This window comes from Centrocercus urophasianus, unplaced genomic scaffold (genome assembly GCF_019232065.1).
Source record: "Centrocercus urophasianus isolate 14NV4802_14NV808 unplaced genomic scaffold, USGS_Curo_1.0 seq_11, whole genome shotgun sequence".
Lineage (NCBI taxonomy): Eukaryota > Metazoa > Chordata > Aves > Galliformes > Phasianidae > Centrocercus > Centrocercus urophasianus.
In genome coordinates, this window is record NW_024884253.1 from 9426833 (window position 1) to 9453059 (window position 26227).

Here is a 26227-nt window from a genome sequence, read left to right on the forward strand (position 1 = left end):
TTAAAGTCTATATAGGTTCCACAGCAGTGTAGAGTTTGGATGTGTTTTCTCCTGTAAAAATACATAAGCAGCAACTTCACAGTAGAATGGTTTAAGCTACCATAGAGCAGAAAGAAAACTCCCACTTGGGTCAGTCACAACTGTCCCACTGTGGCTCAAGTTAGCCACAGCGCAGGGATGCCACCCAGAGAGACCTAGATAGGCTCGAGCAGTGGGCCCAGGAGAAGATCATGAGGTTCAACAGATCCAAGTGCAAGTCTTGCACCTGGGTTGTGGCAATACTTGCTATAGGCACAGGCTGGGGGATGTAAGAATAAAGCAAAGGCCTGAAAAAAAGATCCTGGGGGTACTGGTGGATGGCAAGCTGGACACGAGCCAGCAATGTGCCCTCACAGCCCAGAAAGCCAACTGAACCTTGGCTGCACCAAAAGAAGTGTGGCCAGCAGGGCAAGGGAGGTGATCTGGCTCATCTGCTCTGTGCTGGTGTGGTCTCATGTAGAATACAGCATCCAGATGTGGAGTCCTCATTAAATGAGAGACATGGATCTGTTTGAACATGTCCAGAGGAGGGCCACAAAAATGATTCAAGGGATAGAACACTTTCCCCACAGGAGAAGGCTGAGAGAACTGGAGCTGTTCAGTCTGGAGGAAAGAAGGCTGTGAAGCCTTTCAGTATCTAAAGGGGAGCTACAGGAGAGAAGGGGACAGACTCTTTAGCAAGGTCTATGGTGATCAATCAAGGGGAAACTAAAAGAGGGAATATTTAGATTGAATGTAATGAATAAATTTTTTCTGATTAGTGTGGTGAGGCACTGGAACAAACTGCTCAGAGATGCCCTATCCCCAGAGACATTCAAGATCAGGCTGGATGGGACTTTGACTGAGCTATGGATTTCCTTGTTCATTGCAGGGGAGTTGGACTAGATGACCTTAAAAGGTCTCTTCCAACTCTAAAGATTCTGTGAGTCTATAGTTCCTGAACCTAACAGAGTCTTCAAAAAGTTTTCATGAAAAAAACAACCAGGAAGCTGCCAAAAGAAGTGGACATCTCTGACTTGACAGTTGGCTCTTTTGTTTGAAACCAAGAATAGTAACATTCAGGAATCTAAGTGATTAAAACTGAGTGCAATTGCCAGAGCACCAATAATTGCTGGAAGAGGGCAATGGTCACCCAAATGCGTTGTCACTTCAGAGGAAGCTGAACACTAACAACCAATCAAGTAGCATTAGTTAAAAGTAATCTTTTAGTGACCCCTGATTTCTCCTTCAGGAAATATTTTCAATACAATTTCTATTATGTCTTATGTCTATTATGTCTTTAATTCTAGCCTGAGAGTCTTTTCACTACTGTTTATTTTAATATTATTACTTTTTAATTTTTTTTTAATATGCAGAAGTCTTAACTGCTCTTCCTGTCTACTTACTCTAAATATCTTCCAACTTGTTTTCCAGACAAGCCCCAGGAATTCTGCAACTCATCTAAAATTGTCTCATCCTTGCGATTTTTTTTACAAAAAAACTCTTTTTTTTTTTTTTTTCTAGTTCTTCCATAGCTGCCGTTACCTTTATTTGTCTTGTTTTGTTTGATTACTTATTCCTGATTAACTCAGGCTCCCACCTGACATAGCTTTATTTTCTCATTCACTCACTCATGTCTAGCACACACTTCTTTGCTTCCCATAGTGTTGTATTCAGCATTGCAAAAAAGTCCCATAAACTTTATGTGTTCTTTACAGCCTGAAGGTTGGATTAAGATGTAAACCCTGGAATCACCACTCCCATTTACAGAGGAAAAAGGGGAGGAATTGCACTTCAGAATTTTTTCAATAACGTTAAGAAATATAATACTGCTTCAGAAGACTGGGGGCAAATAAAAAAACGCTCAAAAGCTTTTTTTTTGAGGGGGGGTGAGGGGAAGAGATTACCATTTTTTAAAATGATTTAACGATCTATGAAAAATATCTAATCTTCAGCTCATCAGGATTTTCCTTCTAAAGGAATTACTTTCTCTGTTGTGCCAGAACTTCTGAAATTATGATACTGTTTTTATTTTATTTGGATTGAGTAACATATTTCTTCCGTACAATCATTTCCCTAAGTGATATATGCATATTAATAGGTCTTTTTATAAATCACAAATCTGCATTACATAAAAGAATAAAACCAAGATACATGTCTTGAACATCCAACATCCTTGTGGTCTTGTATTTTCATTCTTTCCTCTTCTTGGCTTTTTATTTTATCCTTTACAGTATTATCTAAGAATACGGTGGAAATACTTAAGACCAGGAACTGCATTTCATATGTTGCCAAATCACCAGACGCATATAGAATGCTGTATAAACACCAAATTAATAGAAATTAATAAACATAAAAAAATGGAGTTCTGAGAAATAATCTCTCTTTGCCAGGACAGAAGAAGATATTTTACATGAAGAGGCCTGTAATTAAGCAGAAATGTTTTGAAACCCAATCAGATACTCTGCGTATTTAGATCTTTATAGAGGAGATACATACAGCAGAACTGGTCTTTCCATTCACTGTCAGGGGAGAAAAACAAGCCCTCCCAGGGTTTCTTGATCTCAGTCCAAAGGAGAAGGCTCAAATATGTTGGATTAGTAGGGGATTTTGGTTTGGTCTGCATGTCAGGCATCTATAAACTACAACATGGGGAACAAATATAATTTTTCACACTGGAAATAAACTATCGGTGTGAGCAGTGCTGCCACTATCAGATGAGAATCAGAGTGCTTATCTGCACCAAGGACTGCCACACTTGGCTTCAGTGTCTCTGAATGTGGGATATAAGGTGGTGGATGTTTTGGTTTTCAGTCTTTTGAAAATGCCAAAAGACATTTTTACTTCTCCTAAGGCCTTGTTTTATTGTTCCAAACTGACCAGAAGACCACTGAGGGTTCTCTCCTTTCCTCTGTGATCTTAAAATAGTGTTGTCCCCTTTTCCCTCTCATTTTCTCAATGGTATCAAAGTGCTGCATTCCCCACTTCAGCTCTCTTTTCATGTTTTAGCTCCTTTTGTTAGTTGAGGCAGTGATGCATTTGGGATTCATTTGTAAGGCTCAAAAGCTTTTAGGTAAAACATCTGTTTTGCCAGAATAGCGCACAGTGCCCCTGGTGCTGGGGAAGGAAGGGAATGCTGGGCTGCAGCAAACTTACTGTGTAAAGGGGAAGTGGCCATTCCTCTAGGGTCAGAGTCCAGAGGATCTGGACTTTGTTCATTCTCTCCTGCCTGCAAACATGGCATCAGGAAACATAAACACCTACAAGATAAAAGCAAAACCTAATCCTAAAAAAACAAGCCTGACTATTTACCCACCCAGATCTAACTCTGGATTAGACCCATGCAACTCACACTGGAGCCTAACAGCAGCTACTGCTGTTCATGCTACTGTGAGAGAACATTCTGAGAACTGCCTTCATGGAGAGCCTAAAAATCAGGCAGGAAATCAGATACAAAGAAGAAAATGGGGTAACAAGATAGTGCCACGTTACTGTAAGAAGAGCATAAATCTTTATACAAGGGGGCAGACTGGAGAACGTCAGGTATGTACATAAAATAGTAGGTTGTTGCAACAAACCCTGAATATTTTGTTAATCTTTGCTGTTGCAACAAACCTGGAATATTTTGTTAATCTTTGCTGGGAAATCAGCACGAAAAATTCATCACTGCATAGTCAACTGTCATATCTGTGGCCCAATCTACTTGACCCAGCCTATGATAAAAGGAAAGGCAAAAGAGATACTGATTTCTGATGGACTTTCCCTAGAGAACATGCTGTGAGAGGGATGGTCTTGCTCATCACTTTGCAGAGCACTGCAGAGTGTCTGTGGTTGTCCACAAGGCCCTACAGATCTCCCTCTGCATGTTTCTCTCTGCCTTCCTTCTCTTCATCCATTTAACATAAAATGTGACTGTTTTGTAGACCGCATCAGTGAAGCTTCAGTCCCATTCAATCAAAGCTAAGTGATGTGGCTTGATATGGTGATTCTAATTTCAGATGCTCCGTCTTTTATCAGCACCAAACTGATGTAACTGAGCACAAATACTAACTCTGCAATCCCTAATTTTCTTCTCCTTCTCTCAGGGACTTCCATGTGTGAATGTTTAAAAGAAAACCTTATTCGTGCTGGAGTGGGGAAGAAAGGAACTGACAATCTGGGAACACAAAAAGAAAAAAGGGGGAACCTTAAAATATGAAGATTGGCCAAGTCTTGAATTCTGAAGGTGAGACTTGTGCAATGAATTCCCCTCACCACTCTTCGGAGTAGAGTTCACACAGTTATCTGACACCATGCAGCATCCTCTCTTCTGCTGTATGACTTATCTGTCAGATCCCAGTTTGCCTGGGAGGACAAGAGGCTGTAGCACAGGGATGCAACCTGGAAAAACCTCCTTCTGCGTGGCTCCCCGTCATCCTTTTCTGCCTGGCTACTTATCCACACACCAAATGTTACACCTACTTTGGGTTTTTCACACACTTCGACTGGATAAATTTCAGAAGTCAGAAGGAAGAATAAACATTATAGACATTAGGTACATCCTTCCACACAAATTGTCTGATGGAGAGGAAAATGGTGTCTTCTGCTTTCAGAGAAAGCAGTTGGAATCAAGCCCAGAAACTTTTTGCAGATACTTTAACTCAGCCACTCTGCACACCAACCTTTAGGCATAAAAATGATACAATATTAAAAAGAAAGAGGTGCAGCAATTTCAGTTAAAATTGCACTCGTTATCACAATTTCACATTTCTCAGCTATGTGTGTGCTTCAGCTCTCAGCTAGAATGTACTAATTGTAACTTGACACAGACAATATTGTTAAAAAGTATTATGCAAAAATGTAACACACAATATTCTCTCCAAAAGTGAGAACTGTAGTCCAGCTTTGGAACAGACTGTGCTTCCTACTGGCTTTGCTGAGAATTTTCTTTTGGATTGATGGGCAGGTGATGTGGTATCTCTATTTCTTTAATCCTTAGTTCCCTGTTGCACTGCTATAACCAAGTGGACATATTTCAGTGGTGAGCAGACAGAATCGAATAATGTTCTGGGGGACAGAAGGGTGACTCAGCAGTGTGCATTACAAAGAGAGTGGCCAGCAGGTTGAGGGAGGTTCTCCTCCAAGACTCCTCTGCCCTGGAAGGGCACATTTGGATCACTGTGTCCAGGTCTGGGCTCCTCAGTTCAAGAAATACAGAGAACTTATAGAGAGTCCAGTGGATGACTGCAGAAATGCCTGAAGGGCATCCTCATGGGGAAGGCTGAGAGTCCTAAGGCTGTTCAGGTTGGAGAAGACTGAGAGGGGATCTTATGAATGCTTATAAGTATCTATCAGGCTGGAGACAACTGAGTGGGGCCAGGCTCTTTTCAGTGGCACCCAGAAACAGGACAAGGGGCAATGGACACAAACTGGAACATAAGAAGTTGCTTAGGAACACGAGAAAAAAAATCCTTATTTTGAGGGTGACAGAGCACTGGAGCAGGCTGCCCAGAGAGGTGGCAGTCTCCTTCTCTGGAGATATTCAAAATCTGTCTGGATGCTTTCCAGCGTAGGGAACCTTCTTTAGCAGGGGGTTGAACTAGATGATCTCCAGAGGTCCTTTCCAGTCCCTATGATCCTGCAATCCTGCGATTCTCTGAACAAAATGCAGGCTAAGCTCACCATTGCTATGTACTTTTTTGTAACTGGCTGTTCTCCTGCAAGTTGGGCATGGAAAGCTGCCAGATCCTAGTGGTTGCCTTTCACGCTTCTATTGTGCAGGTTATTTCAGTAGTTACAAGGCAATGAAGCTATCAGACACATATATCAACTTACAATTGCATGTGTACTTTCAGAACCAGTTTAACAGCTTGTGTTTGTGCATCTGTTGAAGGGTTCAAACTTACACACTGAAAGAAAAGGAAATGCAGAACAGGCACCTGCATTTGTTGTTACAAGTCACTGTGATCCTGTTCACTACTGTGGTGCTTCGTAAATTTTTACAGAGCCTGTCTGACTCCAGGAGCTGGTGGCTGGCAGAACAGTAAGAAATGCTTATATTGAGGCTATCTAACAAACAGTATTTTAGAGACAAAAGGCAAAAGGGCAGAGATCCTTTACGAAGGTGCTTCATCAGCACTATATCAGACTATTGCTATCTTCCACCTGGCTACCCGAATGTTCTTAGTAAGCATATTTTTGCCTTTTTAGGGTGGTCAAAGATCATCTGCTCCTTATGGTAACTTACTGAAAGAAATCTAGAAGCACAGAATACTACATTATCAGAATAGTAAAAAGTTATGTATTATTTACAAGCACAGTGTGAGCTGTCAGGTCAGTTAAATCAATTATTCACCATTTGTTCAATTTAGCTTTGCATGAATCTTCATTTTCTCACTCAGCAAATTCCAAGTTTACCACAAAGCCTTCTGCCATGTCTGTAATGAGAACAGACTGAAAAGTATAAAAAGGCAGACAGCTTACTAAATTTATAAGCAATTGCTCAAAAAATAATGCTCAATGTCTATACTTCATCTGGAGTACGATTTTTGAGCATAAATCATACATTATATAAATACATATATATATATATAAAATTTACATTTCAAGATAGAAGGATTCAATTCTATCCAATTTTTGACTGTCAGGTAGAGTAAAAGACTGAGACATTCCTGTAGCAAACTGAGTGACTGAGGAGGAATTAGCAGATTTAAAACCAGAAAGTACCGTTATGATCCATGACCACTTGGATCACAAGCAGATAAAACCTCAAACAGGAACAACTGCTACAAATCCATGACTTCTGATTGAACTAGACCATTTGGAAGAGCTTTCAATTTGGCCATACCTTGATGTTTCATATCAATGGAAAGGTCAAAAAAGAAATAAATGCTTCATTGTGCGACTAGACAGCCAGCAGGCTAGATTCAAAATCTTATCTGTTCCATGATGTACAAATTGAAATGCATTGCTAGGAAAAATTGTTGGTATTAGAGACTTAAGTGCAGCATGTTCAGGTAGCACAGAAACTGTGATCTTACCTACATTAACTATATGCACTTTGGCCTTGCCCAAGAAAAACCTCTCAGCTAAAAAGTCAAGAACAATCTCTTTTCTTCTCATACCTGGCCTTTCTTGACTGGGACTGTGTTAGTGGATTAGGAAAAATAAACATATGCATGAAAATGACTCATTTGTTTATTGATTTATTTGTTTATTGATTAAAAATGATCTTTCATTAGATGCACAATGGGAGCTGGCCATATATAACTTTAGAGTGTCCCACTTGTGAAGCAAAATGAGTTGGCTCAAACTACACGAAACTTGTCAGCTTCCCCCCCCCCCCCCTACCCCCCCTGTACCCACTATAGTTGTCATTAGCTAATTGCTTTCTGTAGTAATCATTGTTTTATTCACTGAAATGTTAATAATGAAGCCTCTGGTGTAGCAAGTGAGAAATTTCTCTCTATACTTCTCTCCTGGTGCATGAAATTCAATTATAAGAAAATATTAAATCATACCATCATTTTATTTTCTATGCCCAAAATTTGAGGTGAACAGAATTCTTCAGAGTAATCAGAAGGTCCAGATTCTGCATTTTATTTAACATTGTGTAGGATGCAGCTTTACCCCTTGCTCCTTCAGAAAAATATTTCCAGTTCTATGCACACTGAATTAAGCTTACATAGCAAAGATGTCTTCACTGAGCCCAGCTGTCCTCATGAACTGCCCTTGTCACTGCGTAGTCTGAAGGTGAGTTGTATTACTAGGAGTAGAAACTGGAAGTGTGATGGAATTGAGCAGAATAATTATAACACGTGGAAGATATCTCCTGAACAGGCAGAAATATGGCTGAAATCTGCAAGGTCTGAATTCTAGCATTTCACTCACATTTCATTCTGATAAATCCAATGGGTTAGAAATAAAAAAAAAGAAATAAGGCAATCTATGCAATCTCCAGACTTGCCAAATAAAGATAGCATGAGTTGAGATGAAGGATGTGTATGCATTTTCATAGTCCTTCATTTCTGACTATCATAATTACTATTGGTCTTCACGGCCTCTTACCATACAGAATGATATTTTTTAAGCAAGGGTGATATTGTTTCTCTGTAAGGAAGTGTTAAGAGTTACCTTAGTAGAAGAGAGAGCTTTTCAGTCTGTCTGTATTAAATAAGTAGTCAGTGGAATAGGGAAGAAATGGGCTGGTTACTTTTAAGAAAATTTGAGCATAGGGGAATATTTATGTGCTCTACAGCAAAAGAATAGCTGGAGGCAAGTTGCAATTCCTGCATATGCAGGAATTTGTGCTCATTGTGAGACTGTCCATGTGGTTGACTGGACCAAATTACATTAAATGAGACAAACAGTTCACTACTACAGAGCAGCCTGCTTTCAGTGTCACAGTTATAACCTTCTTGTGTGACAGATTGAAACACAAATAACCAGTGCAAATTACATATAGGCACATAGACAAATTGCATATAGGCAAATTACATATAGGAAAATACAGATTATTACATAATAGGTTGAGTGGAAATGGTCACAAGTTGCAGCAGGAGAGGTTCAGGTTGGGTATCATGAAAAACTTCTTGTCCAAAAGAGTGGTGAGTGATTGGAAGAGTCTGCGCAGGGAGGTGGTGGAGTCACCATTCCTGAAAGTGTTCAAAAAGTGTAGAGATGGGGCACTGAAGGACATGGGCAGTATTGGTGGTAGGTGGACAGGTAAACTAAATGGTCTCTTCCAGTCTTAATGATTCTATGATTCTATGTAAGTCCTGGAACTTTAATTTCAAAGAATGGTCTGGAGAGATCTTTCAGCATAAGTGCTGAATATTCAAAATTCATTGGAACCTTTATATTTCCTAGAGGAGCTTGGTATGGAAGAGGAGTTAAACTTAAAGCATCACTCATGTTCTATATCTTATATGATTCTTATTCCCATTTCAGTAATCAGTGTTCTTTTCTGTGCCTTTTGTTTCCTCATTAACTGGACCAGGACACTATATCTCTAAAAAGGTAAGGACATAATATTTTCAAAGTATTCTGAAATATCATTTTAAATTATTATATTTATCTGTCTTTGAATGTAGCTTGTTTGGAATCAAAACAATACACGAGAGATCCCAATAAAATATCAAAAGCCACCTCAGAAAAACAGCTTTATGAAGTCATTAATTCTTTAAAAGCTCATCAGTTTAGTTACTTACTGAAGACACTTGCTCCAGAGAGGCTCCTTCAAGACTTTTATCCCATGGATATTAACATGCTGAAGTATGTTGCAAGTCTGACATTTTTTCCCTGTCTATCCATGCAAGAATGTAATCGAAGAAAAAACTAAATTAAACATTTATGATGGAAGCTGTATGAAAGCTGAGATAGTAGCTAGTGCTAATGTGACAGCTTTCCAGTCTGGTACCTCGCAGACAAGCTTTGTTCCTGTCTGTTCTGCCTATGTTCCTTCGCTATTTAAAAAGTATTTTCATCGAGAAAACATCCCCTGCTACTCAAGTAGGAACTGATGTGTTTTCTGCCACTTCTAAAAATGATTTCTGTTTCTAAATGGCAAAGTCTGCCCAGTTGCTTGAAGCATGTACAACTGTGTAGCCAAGAGAGAAACTGACCAATAGTCTCAATGGTGATTAGAAGACAATTGGTCCCTCATACCTGTCTTCAAAAGTGAGAGCACCTGGCAGCTTCTGAAATAGCCAACTTTCTGTTCCTTCTCTGCCACGATGGTAGGAAAACTGGATTCCAACACAGTGCTTCTCAGAAATAACTACAATTGTGACTTCTTTAGTTCAAAGGTCTGAAGCAATGCAGAAAAGATGACACACATAACGACCCAACCAACACTTTGTAACTCTACAGTGATTCTTCAAATCCTGCTTTGACATTAAGCAGCTTCAATTTGTTGCAGGTACCAAGGAAGGAGCAGAGAGGAAAAGATAACTGGGACAGTGCTCCCATTTGAAAGGGAGCTTATGGTTTCCTGCATGGATGGAGATTAAACATGTCTTGCCTACTTGGCACTGACCACATGAAATACAGTATCTAGAGAGACTTTCTGAGCAAGGACTTGACAGGCAGACATTTAAGATTGTTGATTTTCTTTGCATCTTCTAAACTAGAAGAGAGATTTCGGTGAGGGATGATTGTAAAATTAAAAAAAAAAAAAAAAAAAAAAGAGTTATAACAGAAGTAAAAGGAACAGCTCCAAGCCCTGAATCATCATGAAAACCAAACAAACTAGACTTTCACTGTTTGTGGTCACTGCTGAACACCTACAGTACAGTGTAGGAAATGGACCACTGTCTAATTTATTGTGTTGTCCCGAGACTCAGAATGCTGCTAAGTATCCTGGATGTTCTTTCTCACTCTGAGCTCTCTGTGGTCTCTATTAAAGTAAGCTCATTCTATGGATGAGAGGATGAGATATTTTTCCATGAGCCACTTCTCTTCTCTTAAGGGTCCTCTCAGGGCAACTGCTAAATTGTCCTGCAAGGCTGACTATGCTCTGATGTCAGAGCATACCAGCTGAAATGGTCAGCAACATAAAATCAACTGGAGATGCTATACCAGAAGAGTATGTTGGCACTAATATTTTCCAAATAAACCCACTCAGGATAAAAAAAAATTCTTTTTTTTTTTTTTTTTTTTTTTTTTTTTTAATAATGTCATATTAAAGGACAAGCATTGCATCAGCAGACTTACACAACACATTAAAAATCCCAGGGAAACAATACATCACACATGAAGAGCTTCCTACCAGATTCATGCAGTTAATGAAATTCTATGCAACTTCTTCCAGGAAAATAGCTTGCGTACTCTGAAGCTATATCTAGGATTTTTACAAACTGTTCTGCATGATTCATTCAGTGCTCGGTAGATTAGATGTTACTGAATTCACATGAGTTCATGTTAAATAAAGTGAAACACAACATCTGCGGCTACTCATCACTCAAACATATGACATCCACTGCCAAACACGAGTGACTCAGTAATGTTGTAATTACCAAACTGGGTCAGTGGTGAATTAGAAAGTGGAGATTGTTATAACACCAACTCCTTAGATTATCTGTGATCAGAAAAGTGTAAGATGGAGCAGCCTTGTCCCACCTGTTACAGTGGATTGAATGGCCTATGCTGCAAGTGCCACTGAAATTCAACAGAGACTGGGGAGAAAAAAGGGGAAACTGTGAGTACTATATCTGCTTCTTATTTCTGACTCTAAACTTCCAATGATTTCTTCCCAAATGGCTGTTCAGAACTCGGTCTGCACTGTGTTTTGCCAGGGCCAAGCAAAGAAACAGAAGCAAAGGAAATGAATTAAAAACAAACAAACAAAACAAGTAAAAAGCAATTCTGTGTCAAGTAAGAGCCAGAACATGAGATCAGTGTGTACTAAGCACAACTAGAACAAACTAGATATCACAGTAAGGGACATGATTTAGTGGGCATGATGGCAATGGGTTGATGGTTGGACTGGATGATCTTAGTGGTCTTTCCAACCTCAATGTTTCTGTGATTCTATGGAAAGCTGGGAGACTACAGTTCCAGATAATTCAAAGCTGTGTTATTCATGGTATGATAGCCTGCATGGCAAAGGTCAATCTCAAGTCTATGCACCATGCAAGCTAGAAATGCTGATGTGCATCAAGAGGAGACAGGGCTATGTGACTAACATGGTTTGGCTTATTTGGACTTTCCTAGCCTGCAGGACCAGAAGCAGTTGGGAAGAAGAGAGTGGCCTTTGGCACACATCTACTACCATCTCAAACTCAGAGTTTCCATTCCATAGGAAGACATCTCCACTGCTCAGTGCCCCACCCCTGGCATGTGCATACTCATTCTTTGTTTTGATAAGCAAATCAGTGAGTGCTTTAATGTATTATCCCTGGGGGAATTTAACTCAGAATTCTGTGCTCAGGTTCCAGGAGGATGTAGTTATTTTTTACACCAGCAATTTATGTTTTGTTTCTTTTCCAAATAGGACAAAAAAAGTTAGAGGGTGGATTTTTGCCTGGTTTCCCTTCTAAATCGCCATTTATACCCTGACATCAGATGACATCAATGGAACTGTCGAAAAATCTTCTTTTTGCAAGATTTCAGAAACAATGCAGATATAGGGAAAATGAAAATAAGGTAAGAAGACACAGGAGTCACTGCCTTGCCCTTAATCTCATCCTTGTTGCTACCCTCATGAACATCAAGAAGCCCTGCCTCACAGCCACCAAAGAATGAACATTTGGCTCTTATACTACGTTCACACCCTCTGCTCAGCTCTTATCCATCTAGAAGCATCTAAAAGTTAGTTTTGGCCTCAGAATAAGCATAAAATTTCCTTTTCTAATACAAAAAAAGCACTTATCTTTCAAGGGAACAGCAGAGGAGGGTAATATACAAAATTAGATATTAGTTGTTTCTCACTTAAGAGGGCCTTGCTCTGAAATCTGAACTCTGCCCTGGCTGACATAGCAGCCACCATATCCTTGTCAGACTTAGGTTTTTGGGATGCTGATCTATGGAGCTGATGAATGTGAAAGAAAGTTCAAAGAAATTGAGTGATGATTTCAATATAACCAGTCTTTCACAATTGGGTGAAAATAGCACAGCACCGTGGTTCAAATCAGTAGTTGATAGCTGACATTAAGAGCCATATACCAAGTCACCCAGATCCATTTTTCTTCCTCCCAAACTCTTTACCTTAATGTTCATTAACTTACCTGCTGTTACAGCAAAGACTTCTGCCAACTCTTTGCTCTGATTTCCAGATACTCAGCCCCTAAGAACACAGTGCTGAAGACAGGAGGCTTCAGCAAGCTCTTCAGGCAAAATTTGAGAAATTTTAATAGCAGAGGAGTTTAGGAGTGCAAATGTCAACCTTTATCTGTTACACCTTTCTAGGAGAGCTATTTATAATGCACCTACCAACCCAGTTGGCATGAGGGAAGCAGGGCCATGGGATAGAAATGGTCCACTTAATGCTGAGGCTGGCACTTTGTGAGGCCACCTCGGGTCAGGGAAGAGGGAAACGGATCCTCCATAAATAGCAAATGTCTCACAGCTAAAAAATCGTGACAAGTCTTTCATTTGAAACAACTGCAAGGAGGGTGCTGAGAAGACCGAAACTCCAAATATCCCTTGTTCAGCAAGCTGCCTGGCTGGGCTAAGAGCATGTTGGATCACGCAGTCCTTGAGTCAAACATGCTCCTCTGTTCACTCTTCCTTGATTTTATAGCTGCTTTTTATAACAAGCACACAGGCACCTTACACTGCTGGGTGTGCACTGTAATTAGATTTTAGCTGCTGCTTCAAACTGCAGCTGGTATTTTTAAAAAAGCTGCAATGTTTTCGTTTCAGTTTTCACTACCCTTGAGGCTACTTCTGGCATTCTGGGGCAAAAAGAAAAGCAGAGCACCCAGATGAAGCATTTTTGACTGTGCTTGTGTTTTTATGGGAGAAGAGTGTTTGAACCACACCCCGAAAGTTTTCAGTAGAGCCAACCACTGTACTGAGATATGGATTTATAGGGCAGCGTCAGCTCTCCTCCCAGGTCTGCCAAGACTCATGTGTCATAGAATCATAGAATCGTGGAATGGCTGAAGTTGGAAGAGACCTTAAAGACTACCAGTTCCACTGCCCTGCTCTAAGCAGGGCTGCCACCCAGCAGATCAGGCTGCCCAGGGCCCTATCCAGCCTGGTCTTGAATGTTTTCAGGAATGGGGAGATGCCCCAAACACAAAATGCACACAACCCATTCCTCCTCCAGCAGTTACCGCTGCCTCCTGGCATCTCTGTGCCTCCTGCATTGATCGCATACCCCCTCTCCTTCACAACCTCTGAACTTCTGGACCCGAGTAGCCCAGCACGTGGGCCATCTGATCAGCTCCACTTCAGCCATGGGCTCAGCTGTCCTGGCCTGGCCCCGCCAATGCTGCAGTGATTTATTTACTTTTTCCTCCTCTGAGTGGCCACATGCCCACCAGTGAGCCCCTCCTTGTCATCTGACCACAGATAGCACTGACTCGTGCATCAAAGCTGAGGTCTGTATTCGGTTGCAGATGACAGCTAGCAATCAGCTTTTTCCATGTGTGCTGTTACTTATACCACTTCATTCAGGCCAGCATTTGGCCAATTTTATCAACTCCATCTCTGCTAGTATGAGACACAGGCATTACAGGCTCAGCAAAGGTGTGTGAGGCCCTCCAAGCTCATTGGACTAAGGATCACATTCCAAACACTGTGCAGATTTAGGGCCATCAGATCTGACCTCCTGAGTGATGCAAGACATTGACATCCATGTGGGCATTCCTACATTCAGCACTGGTCTGTTTGTGCAAGATGGCAAACAGGGAATTGTATGGAGCAGATAGTTGACCATGAGGAGGTACCAGCACTTCAGCAAACAGGGTCATTCATTGCTCCCATCCCACCCAGTTTTGCCCTCTGAGACTGCAGTTAATTGAGAAAGTCCTTGAATCCAAGTAGCTGCCATAAGACCCAGCCCCCAGCCTTCAGAGTTCAAGGGGGAATTCAGGGTGGCTCCTGTGTGATCCTGCTTTTGGCAGTCACTTCTGATAGAGTGGAGGATGGCAACAGATGAGGAAGCAAGGGGCAGGCTGGACTGGTGCCCAGGGGCAAAGGAGTGCATTCCTCACGTTGTTATAAGCACCAATGGTAATTACAGGATCATTTGGGTTTGATTTCAAACAGCACTAAAGCCCCTTTCTGCCACTTTGGACACAGAAGACAACCTAGCTAAGTAGACAGAAACAGCCTGTAAGAAGACGGCCGTGGTATGAGAGTGAGCAAGGGAGAATATGCTGATCCTCTCAGTGCCTTTCTAAAGGGCAGGGTGAAGATAAATATACCCAAGACCTCCTGGCTGTCACTTTCCAGCCACAGCAAGGCAGGTTTGTTGTGTGGTCTGGGAGAACAGGTTGAGCTGTGGTCACCGCTGAGCAAAAGGTGACAATTGCAGATAAGGAGAGGGGCTGGGGGTCCTGCCCAGCACAGTTCTTCTCTGGCAGGATGCAGTGACCTCGGATAAGCTGACGTTGAGCAGTTTTGCTCCTAGCTCCCATTGGGATGGGAAAGCCTGGAGGCAGGCTGGGGCTGGAGGAAGCTGCAGCTGCAGCCCGGAGTGCTCTGGCTAATCTCTTCTCAAAGCCGCTGAGATCTGGACAGCCCCAGGCTGCCTAAGAGCAAGGGGAAGAGGAAAGGTTACAGAAAGGCCTGTGTGCCCTCTTCCTTCTTTCTTGCCCAGAGCACACAAGGCTGATTTGGGTCTGCTGGATTTTTACAACCAGGGTGTGTTTCTGCAGAACAAATCGTGGCTCTCAGCTCTGTAGGACAGTTTAGAAGAAAATCAGTCCCTCCTTGCCCCTGCTTGCCACAGCAGAGGGGTCTCTGTGTCAGGACCCCACACCCAACACAAGACCACGGGCTGGAGGTGATGGAGGCAGACAGGGGCAACCCACCCCGACGTTTCATTTCGTGGATGCCATGCTTCAAAACTTGCTACGCCTGTTGGCTCTTTTGTTTCGTGACATTTAACACTGAGCGTTTACAATCCAGAGCAATTATCTTTTCCTTCTGCTTTTAAGGAGGACTTTGGCAAAGGAAAACACTTAACTTTCGTCTCTTTTATTTCTCCCCACCCCTGCCTCCTGCCTGGCTGCCGGTGGGAAGGAGGAGGGCGGGTGCCCCGGCGGTCTCTCGGCAGGGACATGCTGCCATCCAGCGGCTGCGGCCACGCGGCCCCGAGGATGGGAATGTCCCGGAGCACCGCGCCCCGCGCTGCCCTCCGGGGGCGGAAGATGCTTCGAGGAGTGGTGTTGGGGTCCGATCCAGCCCCCCTGCCCCACTGCTCTTGTAGCCCTTCAGCAAAAATGTTCATGGAAGAGAGAGAAGAGCATGCCCTTTCTATTTTGAATATCTTTTTTTCTGTTTTCTTCTTCACCCCTGGGTGGACAAACATTTGATTTTAAAAGATTAGGAATTTACAAAGCTTTCTAAGTGATGACACCTAGGAAACCCAGCTTCATCTTTTCTGAATTGCTGATTCTTCCTTAAATTAGTGAGTGTTTAGCAGCAGTGGAGGTCACATCCAAGGCAAGTTCGTACACTGAAGTGAAATCCCTGGGAATTCACAGACTGAAACAGGTTGCCCAGAATGTTTATGGAGACTCCCTCCTTTGAAGATCTTCAAAGCCACCTGGATGTGATCCTGGGCACCCAGCTCTGGGTGTCCATGCCTGAGCAGGAACAGGAACTTCTGAATGAAACAGAGGGACCCAGAAGTCCCCACCAGCCTCAGCCATTCTGGTATTCTCTGAATATTCATAGAATCATAGAATTAAATGTTTGAGTTGGAAGGGGCCCTAAAAGGCCATCAAATTGAACTCCCCTGCAATGAACAGGGACACCTACATCTCGAGCAGGTCAGAGCCCTATCCACCTTGACCTTGAATATCTCCAGGGACAAAACATCCACCACATCATCTGCAAACACTCTCTTCTTTGTGTGTCTCATGCACAACAGAGGTCTCTGAACAGGACAAACTTGCCAGCAGTTGACACCATGCTATTATATACATCCCACTAACTGAGATGATGTTATCAGCTCAGGTATTCACAGAATCACAGAATCACAGAATGGCCAGGGTTAGAAAGGACCTCAAGGATCATGAATCTCCAACCCCCCCGCCACATGCAGGGCCACCAACCTCCCTATTCAATACTAGACCAGGCTGCCCAGAGCCCCATGCAGTCTGGCCTTGAACACCTCCAGGAATGGGGCATCCACAACCTCTCTGGGCAGCCTGTTCCAGCACCTCACCACTCTCTCTGGAAAGAACTTCCCCCTGACATCCAACCTAAATCTTCCCTCCCTCAACTTAAAACTCTTTCCCCTTGTCCTGCAGTTATCTACCCTTTCAAAGAGTTGATTCCCCTCCTGTTTGTAGGCTCCCTTTAGGTACTGAAAGGCAGCAATCTAGTCACCCCTCAGCCTTCTTTTCTCCAGGCTGAACAAGCCCAGCTCCCTCAGCCTGTCTTCATAGGGGAGGTGCTCCAGTCCCCTGATCATCTTTGTGGCTCTCCTCTGGACCCTCTCCAACAGCTCCCTGTCCTTCTTGTACTGGGGGCTCCAGACCTGGACTCAGTACTCCAGATGGGGCCTCACAAGAGCAGAGTAGAGGGGGACAATCACCTCCCTGTCCCTGCTGGCCACCCCTCTTCTGATGGAAGAAGTCCTGAAGAAGTCCTGCTCATCCCGCCCTCTGCCCCTCTGTCCACCACTTCATCCTTCCCTGTCTTCACTTTGCCCCTGAAGTGTATCTGTATGTTTCATTTTCATACAGGTTTCTTTCCTGAACAGAGATTGCCAGATAATTGTACTACAAGGAGTGCAAGCATGAACTAAGATACGAGTATTGAAGCAGAAATCAGACCATATTCCAGGACACACTGTGTCAGGTTATCTAACATTGGCTTACGCAGAAGCTCTCAGTGAGCTGTAGAACGGTGTCCAACAGTGGATGTCCTAACTACAACCTTCAAAATGGCAGACATAGAGCAGTTCAGCACCCAGAACTACCTTCAGCTTTGTGACCTAGCTTGATATCCAAATGTGTGAGGCACAGGAAGAAATGCCCTACTGCTCGGAATACCTGAGGTGTTGCCTCACCTGTGAAAAATTTCAAATGAATCATGTGTTCACATACAGCACAAGAGGTCAAGACAGTCCTTTGTGACACAATGGATGTCTACTTTGCCTGTAATTGTATGTACACATGAAAACACCCACTCTTGATGAGCCAAGACCTCAAACAAAGCACGAAATTTGAGTAACTGACGTCAGGGATTTTGTTTGACTAATGAATGAAGGAAAGATCTTATTTTCCCCACTGTTGAGCTCTGAATGCTTTGTTTACTATCAGGATTAAACCTGGAGAGAGTGACAAACCATAGCTACAAACTCCAGCTGATAATACACCAGAGATGCTGGTTGTTCCCATTCCACACAGCTGGGCATGTATGTGTAGATTATGGATGAACATGGGACATTCCTCACTTAGACAAACTTAAAAACTGAAACCCAGACAAATCAATCAACCAAGTAATTGTGGGAATACAAGAAAAACTATTCAGAGCAGCAGATGTGGAGAAAGATAAACAGCAAGTAATAAGCTCAATGCAACATGAAGGGAAGGAGGACACTTGAGGGGAAAGAAGGGAGGATAGGGTATCTGGGGCCACCATTTGCACTGTGGAGCCTGCTGGTATTTCATGGAGTGGAATTTTACCAGAGGCGAGGTATAGTCATGCCAAATTCCAGATGGGTATCATATAGCTGTGTGCTCCACAGCGAAGGAAATTGTACCTTATTTTTCAAACCCTCCAGCAGGAAGGATCCTTGATGCCTCTTCTGAAGGACTCAGTTGTCCAGTCACTTGGTTTCTCTGTGTTAAAGGACTCATTGAGCTGTAGTCTGAGATGATCTTTTTCTTTTGCATTTTCCTTTGCTTTTCAGTGTTTGGTGAAGAGAGACGTCAAGATCTAGGATTAAGGACTAACAGGAACTCCAAGATACTATGCAGATTCATATGGAGAGTTTTTGGTTAAGTGAAGTTTTAGTTTGTCTTTTTTTTTTTTTTTTCCCCTTTTTTCTTTTTTCTTTTTAATGAGAACTTCTCTGCTGCCTCCCTGTCCATAGTGCCCTGCTCCACAAAGGCTCTTGGGCTTTGGACTTTCCATAGAGCACAACCCACTGATCCTTAGGGTTACCAAGTGAGTGAGTAAGATGAGGGCCATAGGAATATCATGTGTATAGTGGCTAAATTACACTAATTATCCTTCAGCAGTCCAATCCTATCTATCTGTCCTGTCCTTCTCACTCTGGGCAGAGCAAGGCTTCTGGAGAAAGCAGGGAATACTGTGAAGCAAGCAGAGATCTAGTTTATCTTCATTTATCTTCACTGTCATTGTTGATGGGAATGAAAAAAACAAGGGCTTAAATGTCCAAGGATCAAATGGGATCCAACAGATGGTGGGGAGACATGATCAACAGCACAGTAATAAATGGAAAACTCACCCCACTGAATTCAAAAGGAAGAGTGAGGACTGTGGGATTTCAGCAGCTTACAGGTGGGTAATTTTCCTATAATTTCTGTTCATTCTCAAAGGCATTTATCTCAAAATCTGTTAGGGACACTTCTGTTAGTTTTCTCTCTGAGGAATAATACTGTCGTGCTGAGGAACAAGAGAACAGGACACCCTACACCACCTCAAATCCTCAAATGAACAAAGGGAGGGGGCTGTTTCTCCACAATTTTTTTTTCCCCTCCAACCAGTTTAACTGGGCTGCTGATGGGCCAGGCAGTCAAAAGAGAATTCCATGGGTTTATGTAAAAAAACCAACTCCTTCTGCTATATCCTGCTCTCTGCCTCTCCTCCTCTTCTGTGCATATGAAGCTATTCACAAGCCCTTTCCACCCCACTTAATCTCCCCTCCTCCCCTTCTCATGGTAAAATCAACCCTCTACACTAGGCTTCAGCTGTTTTTTGGAGCTTGTCTGTTCACATCACTGAGCAAGGGATGAAGTAATGAAAATTACAAGCTGTGGAAATTTGATCTCTCTATTCTGTAATTACTACTCTCTGAAATCTGAGAATATATATTTACTTTAATACTCTTGCAGAGGAGGGGAAGTTTCCCCAAGGCATAAAGCAAAGAGAGAGCTAGGAAGAAGGAACAGCATGAACCATTTGTATTTGATTAAATGTTATATACAGTAGTGAGTGGATCTTGTCTTTAAGGCTGGCACAGAATCGCAGCATTCAACTCGTCTTGGTATTTAGAAGCAGTCAGTGTTTCCTCTTTGCTATGGACATTTGTATACGGTAATTTGAAGGAGTCCTCATCTTCTCCAGCTTCCTCTACACATAATTGACAGTGTTTGCCATTTCATGATAAGATACAGGCATTTTTCTTAAAAGGATTGACCCTGAACCCTTGTGAACACAGTAAGAATCATAACTGTCTTTCAAAAAATAAAGACAAAAAAACCTCACTTGTCAGTCTCAAAGTTATCATAAAAGCTGGAAAATACGAACAAAATAAACTGTCATGAATCCAAATCTGAAATAAATTATATATATATATATATCACCAGAATGTGTTTTAAATTTGCCTAGAGCTTTTCAAAAATGTGACTATTTTGGGAAAGCAAGTTGGTGTGGACTATGCCGGTACTCCTGTTGCTGTTACGGTATTTTCTAAGAGTTTCCAAACATACCTGATTTGGTACATCCTTTAAAAAAACAAAGTCAGCCTCTGCCCTGAAGAGCTTAGACTATCATCTATAGGTTAGCTTCATTATTCAGACGGAACCATGGAATAAACCTAGTAGTCAATTTCATCCACAACCAGGAATAAGGGACTAAAGAATCTCTGGCCTTCAGAAGCCTCAGTCTTCCATGTTTTATTTTGCTGCCCATTCAAAACCTGTAAAGGGAAAGGCCCACTTACATTTTCAGAAATATGTAGTCTTCTTTTCTCAAACATTCTTCCGTGTCTCCATGCTGTCTATCTTCTGCCTGGCTCTATTGCCTCTTGAATTCCTTCATTGGAGAAAAAATTAGCTCACGAGATTGCATTAAAAAAATTGCTAAAAACTGTTGACTGCAAAATATTTAATACCCATCTGAATGCCAAGATTTTTTTTCCTGATTTGATCTAGTCCAAAAGTCATTGCATTCATCCAGTATATGTAATAAATATAATTATTGCTGAAATATCAGTTGAGTAACAACAACGCTTTGGCAGTTGAGTAAGCTTCAGAAAGTCAGCCAAATGAGACTTGCAAGGTTTTCTCTACTTTTTTTCCTCCTTTTTTTTTTTTTTTTTTTTTTTTCTCCTTCCTTTTTACTTTATTTTATTTTATTTTATTTTATTTTATTTTATTTTATTTGCATTTCAGGGACATATGCATTGTTCAACTTTTCTTTACTTCTATTGAGTACTTTCTGCTCACCATACTATGAGGGGTAGGGGCATGAACAGCTTCTGTCTGTTCTGTGTCACTCTTTTTCATAAGTGCTGAGAAAATTTTCTTCATATAACGTTATTCTCATTCTTCCCCCCATTAATTATATCAGTGAAGAATCTGCAACCCTATGTTACTTTTGCTCACCGTTCTCACTGCCCTCACCCAGGAGGGGAGTAAACTCTTCAAAAGGGCTGACAATAGCAGGACTAGGGGAAATGGATCCGCGTTGAAGGAAGGAAGATTTAGGTTGGATGTTAGGGGGAAGTTCTTTACAAGGAGAGTGGTTAGGCCCTGGAACGGGCTGCCCAGGGAGGTTGTGGATGCCCCGTCTTTGGACGTGTTCAAGGCCAGGTTGGACGGGGTCCTGGGCAACCTGATCTGAATGTGTGTGTTTGGTGGCCCTGCTAGGCAGGGGGGTTGAAACTACATGATCCTTGAGGTCCCTTCCAACCCGGGTGATTCTGTGATTCTGTGTTCTCATGACATTGATGCACCTAGCTAAGTAATTCATACATGCAGTTGACTTTACTTTGTGTTTTATTTGTTGCCTCAAACAAATGTACCTGTCAGCAGCAGGCCAAGCCTAAAGGATACAGCTTTCGCTATATAGCCTTCTGTTGCTATTGAGAAGAAAATTCAAAATTTTCTAATAAAAGTTTTACAGACCAAAAGTTAAGGCAATCTAAGCAATCTGGGAACCATTCTACTTAGTACAGGTTTGGCCCTTCAAACTGCTGCTGGAAATTTGGCCAATGTAACTACTCAACTCAAATTCTAAGAAGTAAACTTAAGATTTTGATTGACTAGACAACAAAGCAATAAAAAATTTAAGATTTTCAATATTCTGGTTTGCCTATGTTTGAATGTGATTTGGAATTTGTCTTGAGATTTTTTCATACTTTGTGCTTCAATACAATTCTTATGCCTCATGCTACCCTCTTCCACTCTAGAAGAGGAGGCAAACTTTTTTAACTTCAATACACTTCTATCAGTCTGTGAAAGCATCTTTCTAGTTTGAGTTACTAAATCCTGTCATTTACTTTTGCATGAAGACTAGAAACTAGATGTATAAACTCTCTGTCTTCCCTGCAGACAAAACAGACACATCCAGAGACGGGTTCTTGTCATCAGCTCAGAAATACTGCAGGAAGTCTAGATGACTAACAAATGAGATGTTTAACTTGCAGATGCCTTAAATCAGATAAAGTGAGTCAAGTCCTAAGATTTTCTTGGATGTCTCTATGGTTTATACCTAAATTCAAGTTAGGTTATACCCACCTCCACACATCCTGATTTTTAATAGGTCAAATAACTCCTTCTTTTAGGTGTAATACAAGGCATTGTGTTTATATACACCTAGTATCTTTCTTAACTGCGGACTGATGAAAATATAGCCATTTTTCTTCCTAGAGCTTTCATCTGCTTCTGGAGTTCTGCAAGTGTACATGATAAAAGCCAGCCAATGAAATTCAGATTACCCCCAAAATCTCCAATAATTTTGTCTTCACTGGCTAATCCACAGTTGGAATATCTAAAATAATACACTGAAGAACAAGTTGGTTAAAAAAGGCTCACTACATCCTTCTGCCACAGCTCATGTCTAAGATAAACTCAGGATATATAAGAATAACAGCCTTAGGTCACTTTTCCACTTCTGAGCTCCAGTCTTGTTTCTGACAGAAGTTAGATGACAGTGCAGCTCAAAGCTAGTGCCAATGGAAGTTCCCTCCTTGCTTTAGGGAACTGGATATGCTTCATTTGCAGCTGCTATACTTCATCAAAACAGTGCAGAACAATCAAGGTCTGCATCTGATGGATGAATTTCTCTGCAAGAAAAGTCACAGATAATAGAATGGGTCTTTTTTGCACATAGATTCAGTACTTTTTTTACCTTATTTACACTAGTCCAACACCTGATAGATCTTTAGTGAAACTATGACTGATTTTAATCAATGCATGTGATAACATCACAAAGAAACAATCCTTGAAATCAGGTATAAAAAACACCAAATAAGTCACTTTTCTTACTAACTGTGACTGCTCTTTACGGTATAGTCCAGTATACAGGCAGAGAGACTCTCATCCAAAAAGATCTAGTGCACATTAAAAGCTCAAAACAAGTTGTTCCAATCAACTGGATTAATGACACACAAACTAAAACTAAACTAAGTAGGGCATTGATACAATAAACTATGATAAGACTTTGGTACAGACTGAATCACAATGCCTTGTATAATAACCCACATCTTCTTTAAATGCAGACAACTCCATTTAGGTGCTGAAGTTGAAAGAGTCAAAGCAGTGAACCGATGTTTTGTCACAGACCAAGATGAGCAAGAGAAAGGCTGGACAGAGTTGTCTGGATTTGTCTTTCTCCCCTTCTCTTTCTCCACCAAATACCAGGACTGGTGTTTGTAGCTGGTGTTGCTTTCTCACAGTTGCAAGACACAGGGGTTTGTTTTAGCAATAACATGAGGCAGTTCAGGAAAGTACCTGTATTTACTAATCAGTGGGCATCAGAGTGAAGGGGGGAAGCTGAGATAGTTATATGCAAGAGGAAAATTCACCCATTGCTTGTGTTGACATCATGTAGTCATTGAGGAATAATACTCTGCCTATAGGAATAGGTAGACTTTTAAAAATAGATGTGCAAACTTTGGTCCATATGTTATACCACAATCATTTCCAGAGCAGTTATTTTTCATTCTGAGTTGTGTAGGATATAAAAAGTATGGAAGACCTAATTAAAAGGGTATTTGAATGATAAATTGTTAGAAATATCACAGATGTTTCCTACAGATCAGCTAGTTCATGTATGTGTAACTATGATCACAAATACTCACCTTCTTTTCATACAACAAGGAGGGCAACAGTATCCTCAGATGGAAATCCAGCCACAAATGGTTTTCCTTAAGTTTTCCCACAGCTTGTTTCCCTAAGTTTTTGGCATTGCCAAAAAGGAATAAAACTTTTTGAACCATTTCATTGTTCTAGTAAGAAAAAGCAAATGTTTTTTGATAAAAGATCCTGCAACACAGGTAGGATCCAAACATCCAGCACCTCATAGTATACATAGAATCATAGAATGGCCTGGGTCGAAAAGGACCACAATGATCATCTAGTTTCAACCCTCCTGCTATGTGCAGGGTCACCAACCACTAGCATTCTCGTGTGGTAGGTAATATGCCAGTTAATATGTCCCATATCAGTGGGAAATGTGATAAAAGCTGCTGGGAAAGATAATTTAGCAAAGCAGTTAGCTGCAGAACAGCAAGTGAGTCTCTAGATGCAAAGAACATGATGCAAGATTCATGACTGAGTTCCTCTCATCTGTGACAACAGAAATAAATCCAGAGGTAATGACAACCAATTGCTACAAACTTCAGTGATCTTGAATCACTTCAGATTTACTTTCGTACAGATCCAGAGTACCCTGCAGGCTTCACAAAATTAGGAGGATCTTGGCGCAAGCTGACTCATGACTTCATGTTCACCTGTTGGAGGACACTATTATTAAATGCAGGGGTATATGTCACAACAATTTCAGAAGAAAGGTTGAAGCAGAAAGGGCAATAACCTGGTGATAGAGAGGCATGCTGAATCATGGTGAACCAAACAGACTTGTGTAAGCACTCCTTTACTATGCCTCAAATTCAGACTAGAAGTAGAAATGCAGCAACCAGCAACATCCACAGAAAAAGAGCATCTGGACAACTTGTACCCATAAAGCTATACATACATTTAATTCAGAGAGGCTGTTATTCTTCTTTTATTGTTGCTACTGTACTACAGTAGTGCCTACGTATTTCCTCCGAGATTTGTGCACAACTGTGCTAGATGCTATATAAATAGAATAAAGTAGTCTCTGCTGAAGTCAACAGAAAGATGCTTCAAGAGAGTTTGGATCAAGCCACAGATGTCCTGAAATCTGCCAAACAGTAGTTATTCATAACTCGATTCTTTGTCTCTAAATGCAAATTCACATGGGGGAAACTAACAAACAAAAATACCAGTGTGAGGTTTAGTATGATGCAAAAGATCTGATAGAAAAGGTATTGGAAAAAAGAGGACAAAGGCAGGTGTATCCTGCAAAAAGTGATATTAGGCCAGATGTTGATCTTTAGTTTAAGATATTTAACAGCCTGTAGAGCATCCATTTAGCCAGCAAGGTCACTCCAACTCTGTACATGTGCCAGCTCAGACTTGGGAGTATTGCTTTGTTAAATCTCCACGTTCTCTTGTACTGATAGTGTAAATATTCTCCTCCCTCAAAACAGCCCCCAATGTTTGTCTTTATCATCTTCATATAAATGTCAAACACTATTTGCTTACATTTGCATAGAGCCTCAGTTCTTGTCACTATGATTAAAGACCTGGTATCACATCTGCACAGTACAACCTGAGGGGGAAGAAAGAAGAGTCATTTTTTTCCTCTCAGGCAGAAAATGTGGAATTGCTGGCACACTGTATAGGTGTAGTCATTCTAGTGAAAGAAGGGAAACAGCATTCATCAGAATGAATAGCAGAAACAAAGCAAGTTAAATGATAAACCATATTTGATACCCAAGGCTAGAAATTTGAACATCCTTTTCTTTTCCCTGCCACAAACTGACTTTGTAATTAAGCAAGTCACTTCATCCTCCTGCCCAGTGTTTTCCTTTCCACAATTTATTTTAATCTGCTTAGATCTTGATGTCTTCCAAGAAAGGTTTGCCTCCTGTTCTATTTTTATACTGTACCTAGCACAAAGTGACAGCAGTCATTGTTTAAGTTTCTATTTGCTGCAATAATAAATGATCTAGACAGTTATTTAGAAAGGGAAGTTACGATGCTTATGGGAATAGATCACTAAGTAGGAAGGATATGAATACATTGAGTAAAGAATAGAATTGATGTTTCAGGATCCCTTCCAATTTATCCCTAAGGTCACTGAGTAAAAAAGGGAAGCTTATCCTCAAGCCTATTACATTCTCTCTGCTTCTGGAAACACTCAGAAGGACAGTTCTTGGACAGCTCCAAAACAGCTGATCTACACCTGCCACAGAATCATAGAATTATCAAGGCTGGGAAAGATGGCTAAGATCATTCAGTCCAACCATCCCCACCATGCCCACTAAACCATGTCCTTTAGTGTCACATCCACACATTTCTTGAACACCTCCAGGGATGGTGAC

At 41.3% G+C, this 26227-nt stretch overlaps 1 long non-coding RNA gene across 3 annotated transcripts in view; it reads left to right on the forward strand.

The window, feature by feature from the left end:
* The first annotated feature begins 3255 nt into the window (after positions 1-3255).
* Positions 3256-26227, forward strand: part of LOC122155265 — a 28469-nt gene continuing 5497 nt past the window's right edge. The window contains exons 1-5 of one of the 3 annotated variants that reach the window (XR_006167205.1): positions 3256-3561; positions 4104-4243; positions 8947-9015; positions 11990-12141; positions 18536-20076. This is a non-coding gene — a long non-coding RNA (uncharacterized LOC122155265). Of the gene's footprint in view, positions 3562-4103; positions 4244-8946; positions 9016-9916; positions 10617-11989; positions 12142-18535; positions 20077-26227 lie in introns of those variants that run through there. The other 2 variants (XR_006167204.1, XR_006167206.1) reach the window with 2 other exon arrangements.